The sequence below is a fragment of the Mesoplodon densirostris genome, chromosome 4 (genome assembly GCF_025265405.1).
Source record: "Mesoplodon densirostris isolate mMesDen1 chromosome 4, mMesDen1 primary haplotype, whole genome shotgun sequence".
In the NCBI taxonomy this organism is placed as follows: domain Eukaryota; kingdom Metazoa; phylum Chordata; class Mammalia; order Artiodactyla; family Ziphiidae; genus Mesoplodon; species Mesoplodon densirostris.
The window spans coordinates 62,452,864-62,467,562 of record NC_082664.1 but is presented as its reverse complement, the minus strand read 5'-3'; the positions used below and the strand labels follow the sequence as shown (position 1 = coordinate 62,467,562).

The following is a 14,699-nucleotide window of genomic DNA, read 5'->3' as shown; positions in this document are numbered from 1 at the left end:
TGTTCTGTAGGAGTTGTTCCACATGTAGATGTATTTTCTTAAATTTTTTTTTAAGATTTTTTTTTATTAGTTTCTGCTTTATAACAAAGTGAATCAGTCATACATATACATCTGTTCCCACATCCCTTCCCTCTTGTGTCTCCCTCCCTGCACACCCTCCGTATCCCACCCCTCTAGGTGGTCACAAAGCACCAAGCTGATCTCCCTGTGCTATGCGGCTGCTTCCCACTAGCTATCTACCTTAACATTTGGTAGTGTATATATGTCCATGCCTCTCTTTTGCTTTGTCACAGCTTACCCTTCCCCCTCCCCATATCCTCAAGTCCATTCTCAAGTAGGTCTGTGTCTTTATTCCTGTTTTACCAAAGAAGATGTGGCACATATATACAATGGAATATTACTCAGCCATAAAAAGAAACGAAACTGAGCTATTTGTAATGAGATGGATAGACCTAGAGTCTGTCATACAGAGTGAAGTAAGTCAGAAAGAGAAAGACAAATACCATATGCTAACACATATATATGGAATTTAAGGGAAAAAAATGTCACATGTAGATGTATTTTTGATGCACTTGTGGGGAGGAAGGTGATCTCCATGTCTTACTCCTCTGCCATCTTGAAGGTCTCCCCTGGTTCTATTTTTTAAATACATTTTTCTTTTAGAATAGATTTAGATTCACAAAAAAGTTGCAAGGATAGTACAGAGAATTCAAGTATACCCTGAACCACCCGTTTCTCATATTATTAACTCTGCTCTTTGTTCATTAAGTACTTTGGTGTCCTAGCCTTTCCTTCCTGAAGAGGTCTCTTAGAGGCTAAATGTTCCCCCAACATAGTTTGATGCATCTCTGAGTCTGCTAGAGCTCTGCAGTCTTGGGAACTGCTTTCACCATTGTCTCTCTCTTATGCTACCTCCTGGAACCTGTGTCTGCCTCTCTGTCTATATGTGTCTTTCTCTCTGTCTCTTTCTCTCTCTCTCTCTCTTTTGTTTATTCCCTTATTTTCATGGAGCACATCCTCCAGGGAGAATCTGCATGTCTGACAATGACTTTGGTTTACTCTTGCATTTAGTTGATACCTGTTGGGTCTGGAGTTTTAGGAAGAAAATAATGTTCCCTTAGTATTATGAGGCATTACTCAATTGTTCTTCACATTCCAGTTGTCTTTGTGATATCCAAGACATTCTTCTTCTTAATCCTTCTTAGGAAACCTGTTTTTTCTTCTTGGTTACTTTTATTATCTTCTTTGTCCCCAACTTTGGCTTCTAAAACCTACCTCTGCTCTATTCTCTGAATATTATAGGCATCTGGTCTGCTCTTTTGGATTTACGAGGAATGAACTAAACAGTGTATTGAAAGCTGTGTGCATAAGTATGTGACTTGCTATCTGAGGGCCTTTCTATAGTAGAACCTCCAGTGTCAGTCAGGATAGTTAGACTAGTTAAGACTAGTTAGACTAGTTAGACTAGTTAAGAGTCCTCACAGAAGGTGCTTCTAATCTCCTACCTGGAGGGCAAAAGTCTGGCTGCTCATCCCCTATTTTAATGTATATAGTCTTTCAAGTCTGGAGAATTTATATTTTAACTTTGCAGAGATTAAAACTCCTGGAATGAGAAGGAACTGTCATCCAGCTTCACAGGGAAGGGGAGAGGACTTGAGACTGTCTTTTTAAAAAAGACTAAGAGTTATAATTTAATTTTCAGCCCCAACCTTCCCCCAGAGGTTAGTGGTATCATTAATTTGAATCTTTTGAGAATTCTTCTGCATAAAATTAAGTTGTTCCTCAAATACCCACTGCCAATTTAAGATTTAACTTTCTAGTCCATCTGCTTTCCAGTTTCCCATAATTTGCCACCATTGTGTTCTCTCCAATTATCTTTGTCCTTGTTATGCTATTTTAAAAATCCTTTTATTGTTGTGTTACTTGGATTTGAGGAAGGAATGAAAGCTAATTGCATATGATCAACCCACCATTTTAACAGGTGTAACCCTGTCATTGACCCAGTTAGAGCAGATGCTTTACAAAGGAAAAATAAATTCACATATCCATATCCATATTTCCTCTCATTTCATGGGAAACCAGGGCAGAAATTAGAATAGATGCAGAATGTGTAATGATTTTAGATTTGCCTATGATCTCTGACTAGACTATTCTAAATTCATAAAACTTTCCTATTTAAATTTCAGTTTATTTGAGTGTTATGAGTCATTAAAGCACAGAGTACGTGAGAGAGGAAAGCAGTTGGATCATGCTCCAAAACAACTCTCAATGTTTACTGGAAAGTTTTTTTTTTTTTTTAAGGAGAGAAGATTAAGTCTCCAGGAAGCTTATCTTGGTACTTTCAGATCAAAGCTATTCAAACAACGACTGAATAAACATATTGGCTAGTGATGACGACAAAGATTCTAATATGATATTAAGAAAATTACAAATCTTGGAACAAAGTAACTTTGGAAAGAGTTAAGAATATCCTTAAGAAATAAACTTTTTCACTCTATGGTTAGGACTACAGTAACTCGTCAATCTAAGCATGTGCTGGTGTGAATTTTATAAACGCAACTCTTATTAGACAATAGTTTCTTTTTTTTAAATTATTTTATTTATTTATTTATTTATTTATGGCTGTGTTGGGTCTTCGTTTCTGTGCGAGGGCTTTCTCCAGTTGTGGCAAGTGGGGGCCACTCTTCATCATGGTGCGCAGGCCTCCCACCATCGCGGCCTCTCCTATTGCGGAGCACAGGCTCCAGACGCGCAGGCTCAGCAATTGTGGCTCACGGGGCCAATCGCTCCGCGGCATGTGGGCTCCTCCCAGACCAGGGCTCGAACCCGCGTCCCCCGCACCGGCAGGCAGACTCTCAACCACTGCGCCACCAGGGAAGCCCCAGACAATAGTTTCTTGAATAATCATTCTGGAATATTGTCTTTAACTATCACATCACTTTTAAAGTACATTGTATTCAAAATCACTAGAGTCTGCATTTATTTATGATACAGGTCCAAATTTACATGAGTATTAAACAGTATCTCGATTGTTTCTTTAGAGTCTTTATAACAAAAAAATGTGTAACAATGGGATGAACAAAATTAGCTTTCATCTTTTGAACTGGAGATTTTTTCTGTGCAGGATTTTTTATGCTTTTATCTCCTTGAAAAAATGGCAGCATGGCCCATCTTAAAATAATTATGCTCAGCTCTAAATACCTGTCTCTGGGAAAATTAGACCTATAGATAGGATGTGTAATAGAAGCAGCCTTTTATAAGGCTCTAATTTCTGTTTCAAGGAACTTTTCCTTGCCTCAGATGAGAACCCTTTTAAGTGTATCCTGCATGAGAGATTACACTCTTTGTTATAAGAATCTAAGACCATAAAACTCCTAAATGAGACTGTACCTCTCCTCACAATTTCTGAAGTACATACCTACACTTTAACATTCTTCTACAGATGAGAAGCAAAATATTAAAAAGAAGAGAGACATTATTAAAAAATGGAAAAGCTGCTTAAGCATTTTATAAGGTTAATGTTTATGACAAACATTAGGTGAAAATTTCCTTCTTAGAAATCACAAGCCAGAGAACTGGTTTGGGTGCAAGAAATCAGGAACCACTATGCCCTGAAAGAGGACACGGATAGTAGAAAAGTAGTCCATTGATTTCGTTCTACTCTGTGACTTCTGCTGCAACAGCCACTGAGATATATTGATAAATCAGGTTTTTATTGTCTATTTTTTAGTCTTAACATTGCCACAGAGATAGGATATGGAAGTAGGGAACCCCAAATATGAAGCAGACGGCTGCCAAATTTGGGAGTATCTTTTACTAAAGGAAATCCTTTGAGGAAAATGTGGAAGATTCCAGCCCTACCCATTGGGTCACCCTAGTCTCTTAAAGGAAGGAGTGTCAAGATCATGTGGGATGGGACATAGATTGTGGCTACCTCTGGGAAAGACAATCTGCTACCAGACTGGTTAAATAAATTATGGCATATCCAATGGTTGGAATATGAGAAACTAGAAAAAATGCTTGAAGACCATTTAATAATAAACACTGTTCATGCTACAATTATATAGTAACACAAATATAACAGAATTGATAATGTAGAAATAAATATATTAAGAGAGAATATGATGTAGTGCTATTCCTCAGTAGATATGAGCACATCAAGTACTTTTTCTGAAAAAGGAAAGATGCCAAAATTAGCATGAGAATAAATTTTAAAAGTTGAAGAATAGTAATTATTAAAGGTTTTGAAATAATATTCAAAGATGTTGCCAACTCTTAAAAAGAAACAAAAAAAGAAAGGAAGGAAGGAAAGAAGAAAGATACGTTTAACCAAGAAAGTTTTGCAGGTGATTTCCATCAAACATTCAAGGGACAGATGATCCTTATATTTTTTAAGTTGTTTCAGATAATTAAAAAAAGAGAAAGACGCTCAAGCATTTTATGAGACTAGTATAACCTTGACTTCCAAATTAGATAAGGAGAGTATAAAATTTTTTTAAATCCATAAGTCTATTTCACTTATTAACACATATGAGAATTCTAAATGAATTACTGCTAACTGAATTTGATAGGATATTAAAAATAACACAGTATAATTAAGAGGAGTTATCTCGGGAATGCAAACTATAGCTAGTGGGTTTATAAAAATAAACACTGGGGCTTCCCTGGTGGCGCAGTGGTTGGGAGTCCGCCTGCCGATGCAGGGGACATGGGTTCGTGCCCCGATCCCGGAAGATCCCACATGCCGCGGAGCGGCTGGGCCCGCGAGCCATGGCCGCGGAGCCTGTGTGTCCGGAGCCTGTGCTCCGCAACGGGAGAGGCCACAGCAGTGAGAGGCCTGCGTACAGCAAAAAAAAAAAAAAAAAAAAAAACCACTAATGAATAACTAACTAAGGAACCATTTTTTTAAACCCATTATTTATTTATTTATTTACATCTTTATTGGAGTATAATTGCTTTACACTGGTGTTTTAGTTTCTGCTTTATAACAAAGTGAATCAGCTATATGTGTATATATATATCCCCATATCTCCTCCCTCTTGTGTCTCCCTCCCACCCTCCCTATCCATGGTCACAAAGCACCGAACTGATCTCCCCGTGCTATGTGGCTGCTTCCCACTAGCTATCTATTTTACATTTGGTAGTGTATATATGTCCATGCCACTCTCTCACTTCGTCTCAGCTTACTCTTCCCACTCCCCATGTCCTCAGGTCCATTCTCTGTGTCTGTGTCTTTATTACTGTCCTGGCCCTAGGTTCTTCAGAACCATTTTTTTTTTTTTTTTTTTTTAGATTCCATATACATGTGTTAGCACACAGTATTTGTTTTTCTCTTTCTGACTTACTTCACTCTGTATGACAGACTCTAGGTCCATCCACCTCACTACAAATAACACAATTTCATTTCCTTTTATGGCTGAGTAATATTCGATTGTCTATATGTGCCACATCTTCTTTATCCATTCATCTGTCGATGGACATTTACGTTGCTTCCATGTCCTGGCTATTGTAAATAGAGCTGCAATGAACATTGTGGTACATGACTCTTTTTGAATTATGGTTTTCTCAGGGTATATGCCCAGTAGTGGGATTGCTGGGTCATATGGTAGTTCTATTTGTAGTTTTTTAAGGAACCTCCATACTGTTCTCTATAGTGGCTGTATCAATTTACATTCCCAACAACAGTGCAAGAGGGTTCCTTTTCTCCACACCCTCTCCAGCATTTATTGTTTGTAGATTTTTTGATGATGGCCATTCTGCCTGGTGTGAGGAGATACCTCATTGTAGTTTTGATTTGCATTTCTCTAATGATTAGTGATGTTGAGCATCTTTTCATGTGTTTGTTGGCAATCTGTATATCTTCTTTGGAGAAATGTCTGTTTAGGTCTTCTGCCCGTTTTTGGATTGGGTTGTTTGTTTTTGGATATTGAGCTGCATGAGCTACTTGTAAATTTTGGAGATTAATCCTTTGTCAGTTGCTTCGTTTGCAAATATTTTCTCCCATTCTGAGGGTTGTCTTTTCATCTTGTTTATGGCTTCCTTTGCTGTTCAAAAGCTTTTTAGTTTCATTAGGTCCCATTTGTTTATTTTTGTTTTTATTTCCATTTCTCAAGGAGGTGGATCAAAAAGGATCTTGTTGTGATTTATGTCATAGAGTGTTCTGCCTATGTTTTCCTCTAAGAGTTTGATAGTGTCTGGCCTTACATTTAGGTCTTTAATCCATTTTGAGTTTATTTTTGTGTATGGTGTTAGGGAGTGTTCTAATTTCATTCTTTTACATGTAGCTGTCCAGTATTCCCAGCACCACTTACTGAAGAGGCTGTCTTTTCGCCATTGTATATTCTTACCTCCTTTATCAAAGATAAGGTGACCATAAGTGTGTGGGTGTATCTCTGGGCTTTTAATCCTGTTCCACTGATCTATATTTCTGTTTTTGTGCCTGTACTATACTGTCTTGATTACTGTAGCTTTGGAGTATAGTCTGAAGTCTGAGGAACCATTTTTAAATGAAGAGCAAAGAGGAAAGTAGAATTTATTACATAGTTATAAAAATAAAAATAATGTGGTATCTGCCTCAATAAGCAAATAAGCAAATAAAACAGAAATAAAAGAAGGGCTCTGCATAAGTAATTGACTCTACTCTGTCATGATTTAAAAAGAAAGTGGAAGGCTGAGTAGTCCAGATTGGGTGAACACTGGTTCAGAAGCATGGGTGAAAGATTGTGGCAATTCAGGGAACTGACAGTAATTTAGTATTGCTGGAGCATGGGATGCACATCTGGATAAGTGGTGGAGATGAGGCTGAAGAAGTCTATAGAACTCAGATCAAGAATAGCTTGTATTTCATACTAAGAAGTTTAAAAATATAGGAGGTCATTGAAAGCTTTGAATAAAGAAATGGCAGGCTGTGTTTGACATTGTCAGCAATATTGAGAATGGATTGGAAAGGCTGGAAAAAGGAAGAGAGTTAGGAGGTTTTGCAGGTGTTTGATTTAATGTGGTAGCCAGGGGAACAGAAGAAGTCAAAAGGATGACTCTGAGATTCTAAGTGACAGTACATGTTGATTCCATTAACCAAGATAGAAAATACAAGAGTAAGACAAGGATGCCCCAGAACCTGAGAGTCAATGTGTAAAATAACACTTCATGAATAAGATTAGTTAGATATATGCTAGATGTAACATTTTCTCAACCAGAGTTGTGAAGTACAGACAAGGTCAAGCTATGTTAGCATATATATAATTGCTCTGGGATAGTCTAATAACTCCCTGTGCCAGTCTGAAACAGGATAACTTTAGAAGATAATTTGTCACAGTAGAGGTGGTGATGTGTGTTCAGCACTTTCCATTGATATGAAAGACAGAATATGGAGATGGCAACTAACATACTATTAGAGAAGTAGCCCCTCAAAGGTGCATAGATGTGGTCTCTCTTGGCCTGGATATAATATCTCCAGTGAGGTCAGAGCTCTAGTTCTGCTTATCATGTGGCCTCTTTTATTGATATCTGAGAGAGAAAAAGAGAGAGAGAGAAAGAAGGCAGGGGGGTGGTTTGCAGATACACTGATCCATATGAAAATTTTTATTTGTATTATAAATTAGAAAATTGGGAATTTAATGTGTCTTGTAAACTTATTGGAATCATTCAGTTCCCCTATCTATAGCTGACATTAGAGCATTAGATAAGATCAGGTTCATGAACCTGAAAGGCTGCGGCCTGGACCTGAACTATGATAAATTCACCCCATTCCACCCTGGGAAACATCTAGGCAGCCAACCAACTGGGTTTCCTCTGACCAGCTGAGATGTATATGAGACATCTAAACGAAACTGTTTAAAAGTTACCTGAAATTAGAATGAATTTGGGCTAGAGAAAGTGGACTTGGCATACTGGACCTTGTAGATGTTAGATGCTGCTTTAGGAAGTGAGATGCCCCAGGAAGAACATGTAAAGTGAGAAGAAAAGCAGGTTAGGAGTTGAACTTGCCCAAGACTAACATGAAGGGATGAGGAGAGACAAATTTACCTTGTTATGAGTATTTATCAAGAAGTCAACTATCCAGGCAAAGATTTTAAGTTTAAGTGTTTAAGATTTAAGTGAGAATGCTGGTAGCAACAAGAAAGGAAAATATAAAATGACTGTGACAGAGATTGTGAAAATAGAGCAAACTAGGGAAGAGTAACCCTCAGCTGTCATCTAATAGTACTTATTTAAATTCACAGAACTCTCCTTTCCCTGAGAGCTTCCTGCCCTGAAGGCACTGACCTTTCCACCTACATCCATCACCTGAGCTAGATCCCAGTGCAGCTGCTAAATTTGGGGAAGCCCCTGCAGTGAAGTGTTACCACAGCAGGTAACCTAAAAGGCTAACAAGAATTGTTCTACTTGACTGATTACTCTCCACTGTTATCTGGAGAAGGATAGACATTTTTCTTTGGGGAGAAACAACCACACTTTTTTTGTTTTTTTTAAAATCCAGTTACAGCAAGTAAATGCCTCCACCAATTCAAACAAAATCTGTATAACAAACATTGGTGGCATTGACTAGTGTTCTCAAAGTATGATTCCCTGGGAGCAGCAGCATCAGTGCCTTGGGAACTATTAGAAATGTAAATTATTGGCCTCCTCTCAAACTTAGTGATGAGAAGGGCCCAGCAATGTGTTTTACCAAGCCCTTTACCAAATTTACCAAGAATTTTTCAGATGATAAAATAATTCTTGATTCCTTCACTTGCTCAACAAGCATTACTGGGTAGGCAGCTATAATTTGGGCAAGGTTCTTTGAATGAATTAATGAATAAGTGAATGAATCAGAACCTATTTCTCCCAGACCCTAGCAAGAGAAAAAAAACAAAAACAAAAACAGAACACTGTTCTTATTTTCCAGAATTTGGTACAGCAATTTGACATGTGCCTTCTCTGTTAAGTATACAAATCACACCACATTCCTTTTTTCTGTTGTGCAACAATTCTGCACTTGGAGGATAAAATAGCCCTGGACTTTTTATTTTGCCTAATGGCAACTCAATCTCTAGATAATTTCAGAAGCACCAGTTTCAAAATGTCTAAGACATATTGAAGCATAATCTCATGTTTCAGTAATGTTCAGACACTTGTAACTTGTCTTAGTCCAGTATTTTTTAGAATAAAACAAAACTAGATGTTTATATTTTTCAATAATTTTAGTATTTTGACCCTGAAATCATGTTGACAATAATTCCTAAGGCCAGGAAAGAAAATTTTATTTGAAAATAACTATGTTAAATTGATATATAACCCTTCTTGACCAGAAGGTATAGAACTTAGAAAAGGATTGGAGATAGTATATGTTCCTGAACCATGTTAGATTGATTAGCTTCTCAAGGTTGGTTCCTTTCTCCATTCTGCCATCCCCCATCCTTCTAAGCCTTTAAATTCTGTGTTTTATCTGTTACCCCATAACCCTTGGAAGAGGAAGCATTTTTTTCCTTAAGAATGTACCCTTTTCATTGAGTGGCTGTGGATAAGGGTTCTTAATATTCCTTGCCGCTGCCCCCTTTCATCCCATGGAGTCTGCAAGACGTTAGGAAGCCTGATGTCACTGTGTGAACAAGCTAAATATTGTGGTCGTCCACAGCAAGAACTTACGGTCTTTAACCAATATCAAAGCACTGCATATTGAATCCCTGCTTTGTGTGTAAGTGAAGGAGGTTGCCGAGGAGTTGAGAGGGAGAATGGGGGATGGGGAGGAGTTGAGGACCAGGGAGGGAAAGCCAGCAGTGGCCTGCTGACCTAGGCTTAGTAACATGACAGCTTGACTCATTAAAATACAAGAAAGATAAGTTTTGAAACCCATGGCAAAACAAATAGTGCTGTTGTGTAATCCAAAGTGCAGTGCTGTAGAAAAATTACAATGCTCAAAACTTCTATCAATCTTGTTGATAAAATGCAAAAGTCACTCAGTGATCTGAAGAGCACTAGTGAGTTGTCAGATACCAAATCTTGAAGAATAATTAGGCATTGTAAAACACTTGATAAAAAAAAAATTCTCAAATTGTTCTGTTATTCGGAATCCTTAGTTAGGTATAGAAATTCAGTTTTATTTTCCTTGGATTTGAAGCTGAGTTTTATCTTCAGGAAATAACCTGGAAGGCTATTCTTATTCATTTCCTGCTTTGAATATATCAAGTTTCAATCAGGAAAATGAAAAGGGAGGAAAAGAATGAAGTATGAAGTCAAATAAAAGATGGGACTAAAATAACTCTCCTAAAATGAAAACAAAATATGCTAAAACCAGTTAGAATGTGTTGAAAAATTAGGCAAGGAGGAAAATCAAAGCAAGATTTTTATTACTATGTTCTTTAAATATGCAGAGTATTTTTCAGGCTTTGGGTATGAAAACGGGCAGGCATTAGTGCTTTCTAGTTAAAACTCTAAGAATAATATCTTTTTATAACAATGCCTTTTTATGATAATGCTATTCCATAGTATGGTTTTCTTTTTCCCATTTGATATTAAATATGAAGTTTTTTTTTACATCTTTATTGGAGTATAATTGCTTTACAATGTTGTGTTAGTTTCTGCTTTATAACAAAGTGAATCAGCTATATGTACACTATATATCTCCATATCCCCTCCCTCTTGCATCTCCCTCCCACCCTCCCTATCCCACCCCTCTAGGTGGTCACAAAGCACTGAGCTGATCTCCCTGTGCTATGCAGCTGAAGCTTATTTTTGTATAAAATAGGGAATGTTAAGAAAAGAATGTTAGAAGCAAATGTTGGACATCTGAACTGAGAAACTGCCTGTTGCGTATCAAACATCGATTTGGGTTCCTCTTTTACAAACAATGCTGTTTATTCGATGCTGAATAAGACAGCAAAGCAAATAGGATATGGGGTTGGTGGGGCCGGGAGAGGGGAGTGAGCATTTCCTGCATATAACAAAAGGGCAGAGTGCTGAAAATATTAAATGGAACTAAGAAAGGATGAAAATACCAGTGCTTTAAAAGCAAAAAGCTAAAAGGCATAAGTAAACAGAACCAAACAAACAGAGTAATGACGATTTGATTGGAATTTACATTCTGTATACTAACTTGCTATTTTCATGAAATTTCAAAATGGGCCATAGTGTCAGAGTCCTGCAATTGTGCCATTAAGGGTATTTGGCTGCTTATGAGAAAACATTCCTTTTCTCAGGAAACTGCTCACAGTTTTTTAAAAATGACATATTCCTTGCGATTTGTCATTCTTTTTTATGGCTGAGTAATATTCCATTGCATATATGTATATACCACCGTTTCTTTATCCTGAATGTCTACTCTTATACTGTGAAAGCATATTCTGAATAACATTACTACGTTCTCTCTTAAAATATAAGCCAGTGAAAATGAGCCACCTGTATCAGGAATAATAAGGAAGCTTTTAAAATGCCAATTTCTAGGTCCTGTCCCACTATGTGGTATAGACAGTAGCAAGGGCCTTCATGGAAAATGACAGGGCTAGTGGTTCTCAAATTTTAGCAAACACCAGAATCACCTGGAGGGTTGGGTAAACAGATTGCTAGGCCTCAACCCCAGGAGTTTCTGATTCAGTAAGTTTGGGTTGATGCCTGGGAATCTGCATTTCTAACAAGGTCCCAAGTGACTCTGAGGCTGCTGGTCCAGGGACTGTGCTTTGAGGAGCATTGGGCGAGGCCCTCCCACAAGCTCAGTGACATACACAGTGGCAAACTCTCCCTACAGGTTCATCAAGAGCACCATTCAAACCGATGCTTCAAGAAAACTACAAACCACCACAAGTCACAGATTTAACAACACTGTTTGTGGTCAATTTTAAATCCATAAATGCCATGGGTCTACTGAACTTTTTCTGCCTTTTTATAGTTGAGTGCTATACTTAAGCTTAACCTTTTGTCTCTTTTATAAGGGACACATTTCTTTTATTCAAGTACCTGGATTGTAATTAACATGAAAATCTAATGACAATGAACTTAATGCAAATATCAAGTTTTTATGTAAATCTCCAACTGAACACCTGCTTCTGTGATAGTACTTAGAGAGTCACTTATTTTAAATCTGTCACACTGTGGCAAGGACTGTGTATTACCAAATTTTGCTAGATTATTTGCGTTAACAAACAACTGCAAAATCTCCATCACTTATAATGGTAAAGATTTTTTTTCTTATTCTTGTTATGAGTCACCTGTGGATCCCCTGCAGCTCCACTCTACCTATCTTCTCATTCTGCGACCCAGGCTAAAAGGAGCAGTGCCTATCTGGGCGTGCCACTGTCATTGCAGAGGGAGGGAGAAATGGCTGAAGCATGCTATGGATCTCAAAGCTTCTGCCTGGACACACTATATGCCACTTCTGCTTACATTCCACTGGGCAAATAGTCCCATGGCCCAGACTGATGTTAGTGTGTCATATGACCATATGTGAGGTGTATAATCCTATAGGTTAGACTTCAAATAATTGGAAAGGAAAGTACAATATTACATACTAGAAACTAAGCTTTTCATTTAGCTCTAAATAGGCCAGAGAGTATGCCTGGGGCTTTCAGAGATTGAAATAAGACTCTGAAACAAAGAACACATATGTATTATCTGCCTACTTTGTATTAGAGAAAAAGGACAAGGCCAAACGACGGACAAACTGAAGAGGGAAGAGCATTACAAGAGTCCTGGTCAGTCCATCCCTGAAAATAGAAACTATTGGCCAGGCTATTTGGTTTCTCATCTGCAATGCAAAATTAGAAAACATCCCATAACCCTCCAGGGATAGTATAAGGATTCATTAATTTCCAGAGAGGTGGTAATTTCCCCCAAGGTATTTTCAAGGTTCTGTCCCTCAGAAAAAAAAAAAAAAATTGCTCAAAAGTCTAAATTTATTTTTAGTTGTTATTAAAGTCATGACATTATACTTACTTGGAGTTAAGCCTGAAAACTTAATTTCTGACCTTGTTAAAGAGATTTTAAATTGCTTTAAAAATTTTTTTTGTATTTTGATAGATTATGTATCCTCCACTATTAAATAAATAGGACCAAGGGTACTTGGTAAAAAAATTAACCTTGATCTCCTTTCTAAACTTAATAGAATTATCTTACTTACTAGTTAATATATATACTTAATACTTGGGAATATAGTTTTCTACTAACCTATTTTCTACACATACTCAAAACAAATGTTTACTTACTGAAATTTTTTGTTTTCTAAGGAAGAAATTCTAATTGCTCTTTTATGATAGGCATGTAATGTACACTTCCTGGTCCTTTCACTGATGGCTTGTTGTTAAGACAATGTAGAGAATGATGCTATTGAATTTTTTAATCTGCCAATTCTCAAGTACCCAGTTATGACATAAAATTGAGGATGCTATTTGCTTAACAGCTGCCACACTAAACAGGACAACTTGTAATTTCCATGACTACCGGAATCCAACACTCATGGAGGGGTGCCCAGATGAATCTAAGTGAGAATTCAGAACAGCTCTCAGGAGTCTGAGACAAGAACCATGACAACAATTGCCAATATGAAAGGAGTCAGCCAGTAAAGAATTTCTTAGCAGGGTGCAATGCCTGATAAGCAACAGAAAACAGCAATGCAACACGGTTATTATTTTCTGGACCTATATACACATTTTCTTTTTCTCTTAAATTATGTTTTTACCATCTTGTTATTAATAGATGGCACGTAGACCACAAAAGATCTTCCCATGCACCATCTCATTCTCTTCTCAAGGCTTTCTGGTCATATCCACTTTAAAGATAAGAAAATTATATTTCAGAGAATTTATCCAAAGACACACATCTAGTTAATGAAAGAATTGGAACTTCCTTTGAATTCAGGTCCTCCGTTTCATATTCTGCCTTTACACTAAACCTTGGCTTCCTACTACTGAGTTTAAAAAAAAAACTTAATCAAATTGCCTTGCAGTCAATTTAGTTCTGTCATCAAAATTTCTGAGAGCATTGAATTGATTATGCTTAATCTCATGTTATTACATAGAAATGATCTGTATGTCTATTACATACTCATTTATCAGAAGTGTTTAAAAATAGTCCATTCTTGCTTCTAGGCAGAGTCTACTTACCATAGCAGGTATGGTAAATTTCCAGGTACAAAAAGTATTTCTTACATCCATATTTAGGTTGGAGTTTGCCAGAAGGTTCTACCAGATATCTGAACCACATCCCCCACACCTGAGATACCAAATTTGAGTGCAGATGATATGTCTATTATCACCCACTGATAACACCTGGCAAAGTTGCCTGAATCAGTGAGAAATCAATTAGGATAGGCAAAGAGATGCATTTTAGGAAAGACAAGGTTTGCTAACTTTTTAGTCAATTACTTTCTCTAGATTACCTTGCTAGATATTATGAAAGATATCATGGGAAATTTGCTATAGAAAACGTACCATCCAGATGAGGAGATAGTACAAATACATCAAAGATAACTAATGATGCATCTTAATGAATTCTTTCATCATATATTCAACAAATATATATCGAACACCAAACTTGCACCAGGTAATATGCTAGAGGTGATGGATACATAAAGGAACAAAATAGAGGAGACAGCAGTGAAGATATTGAAGCAGAATGGATGACATTCATTCTTGAAGAACAAAATACAAGAATTCAGTGTAGATATTAAAGCAACATAGATGCTACACTTCCTAAGAAAGCAAAAAACAAGGAAACTGCAGTGTAGACAT

General features: G+C 37.2%; 1 long non-coding RNA gene across 2 annotated transcripts in view; it reads left to right on the top strand.

Moving 5' to 3' along the window:
- The window catches only part of LOC132489239 (uncharacterized), a 120,351-nt gene that overhangs the window by 30,877 nt on the left and 74,775 nt on the right, over positions 1-14,699 (top strand). Inside the window, exons 2-3 of one of the 2 annotated variants that reach the window (XR_009531849.1) lie at positions 8,223-8,353; positions 11,723-12,010. This is a non-coding gene — a long non-coding RNA (uncharacterized LOC132489239). Of the gene's footprint in view, positions 1-8,222; positions 8,354-11,722; positions 12,011-14,699 lie in introns of those variants that run through there. The other variant, XR_009531850.1, reaches the window with a different exon arrangement.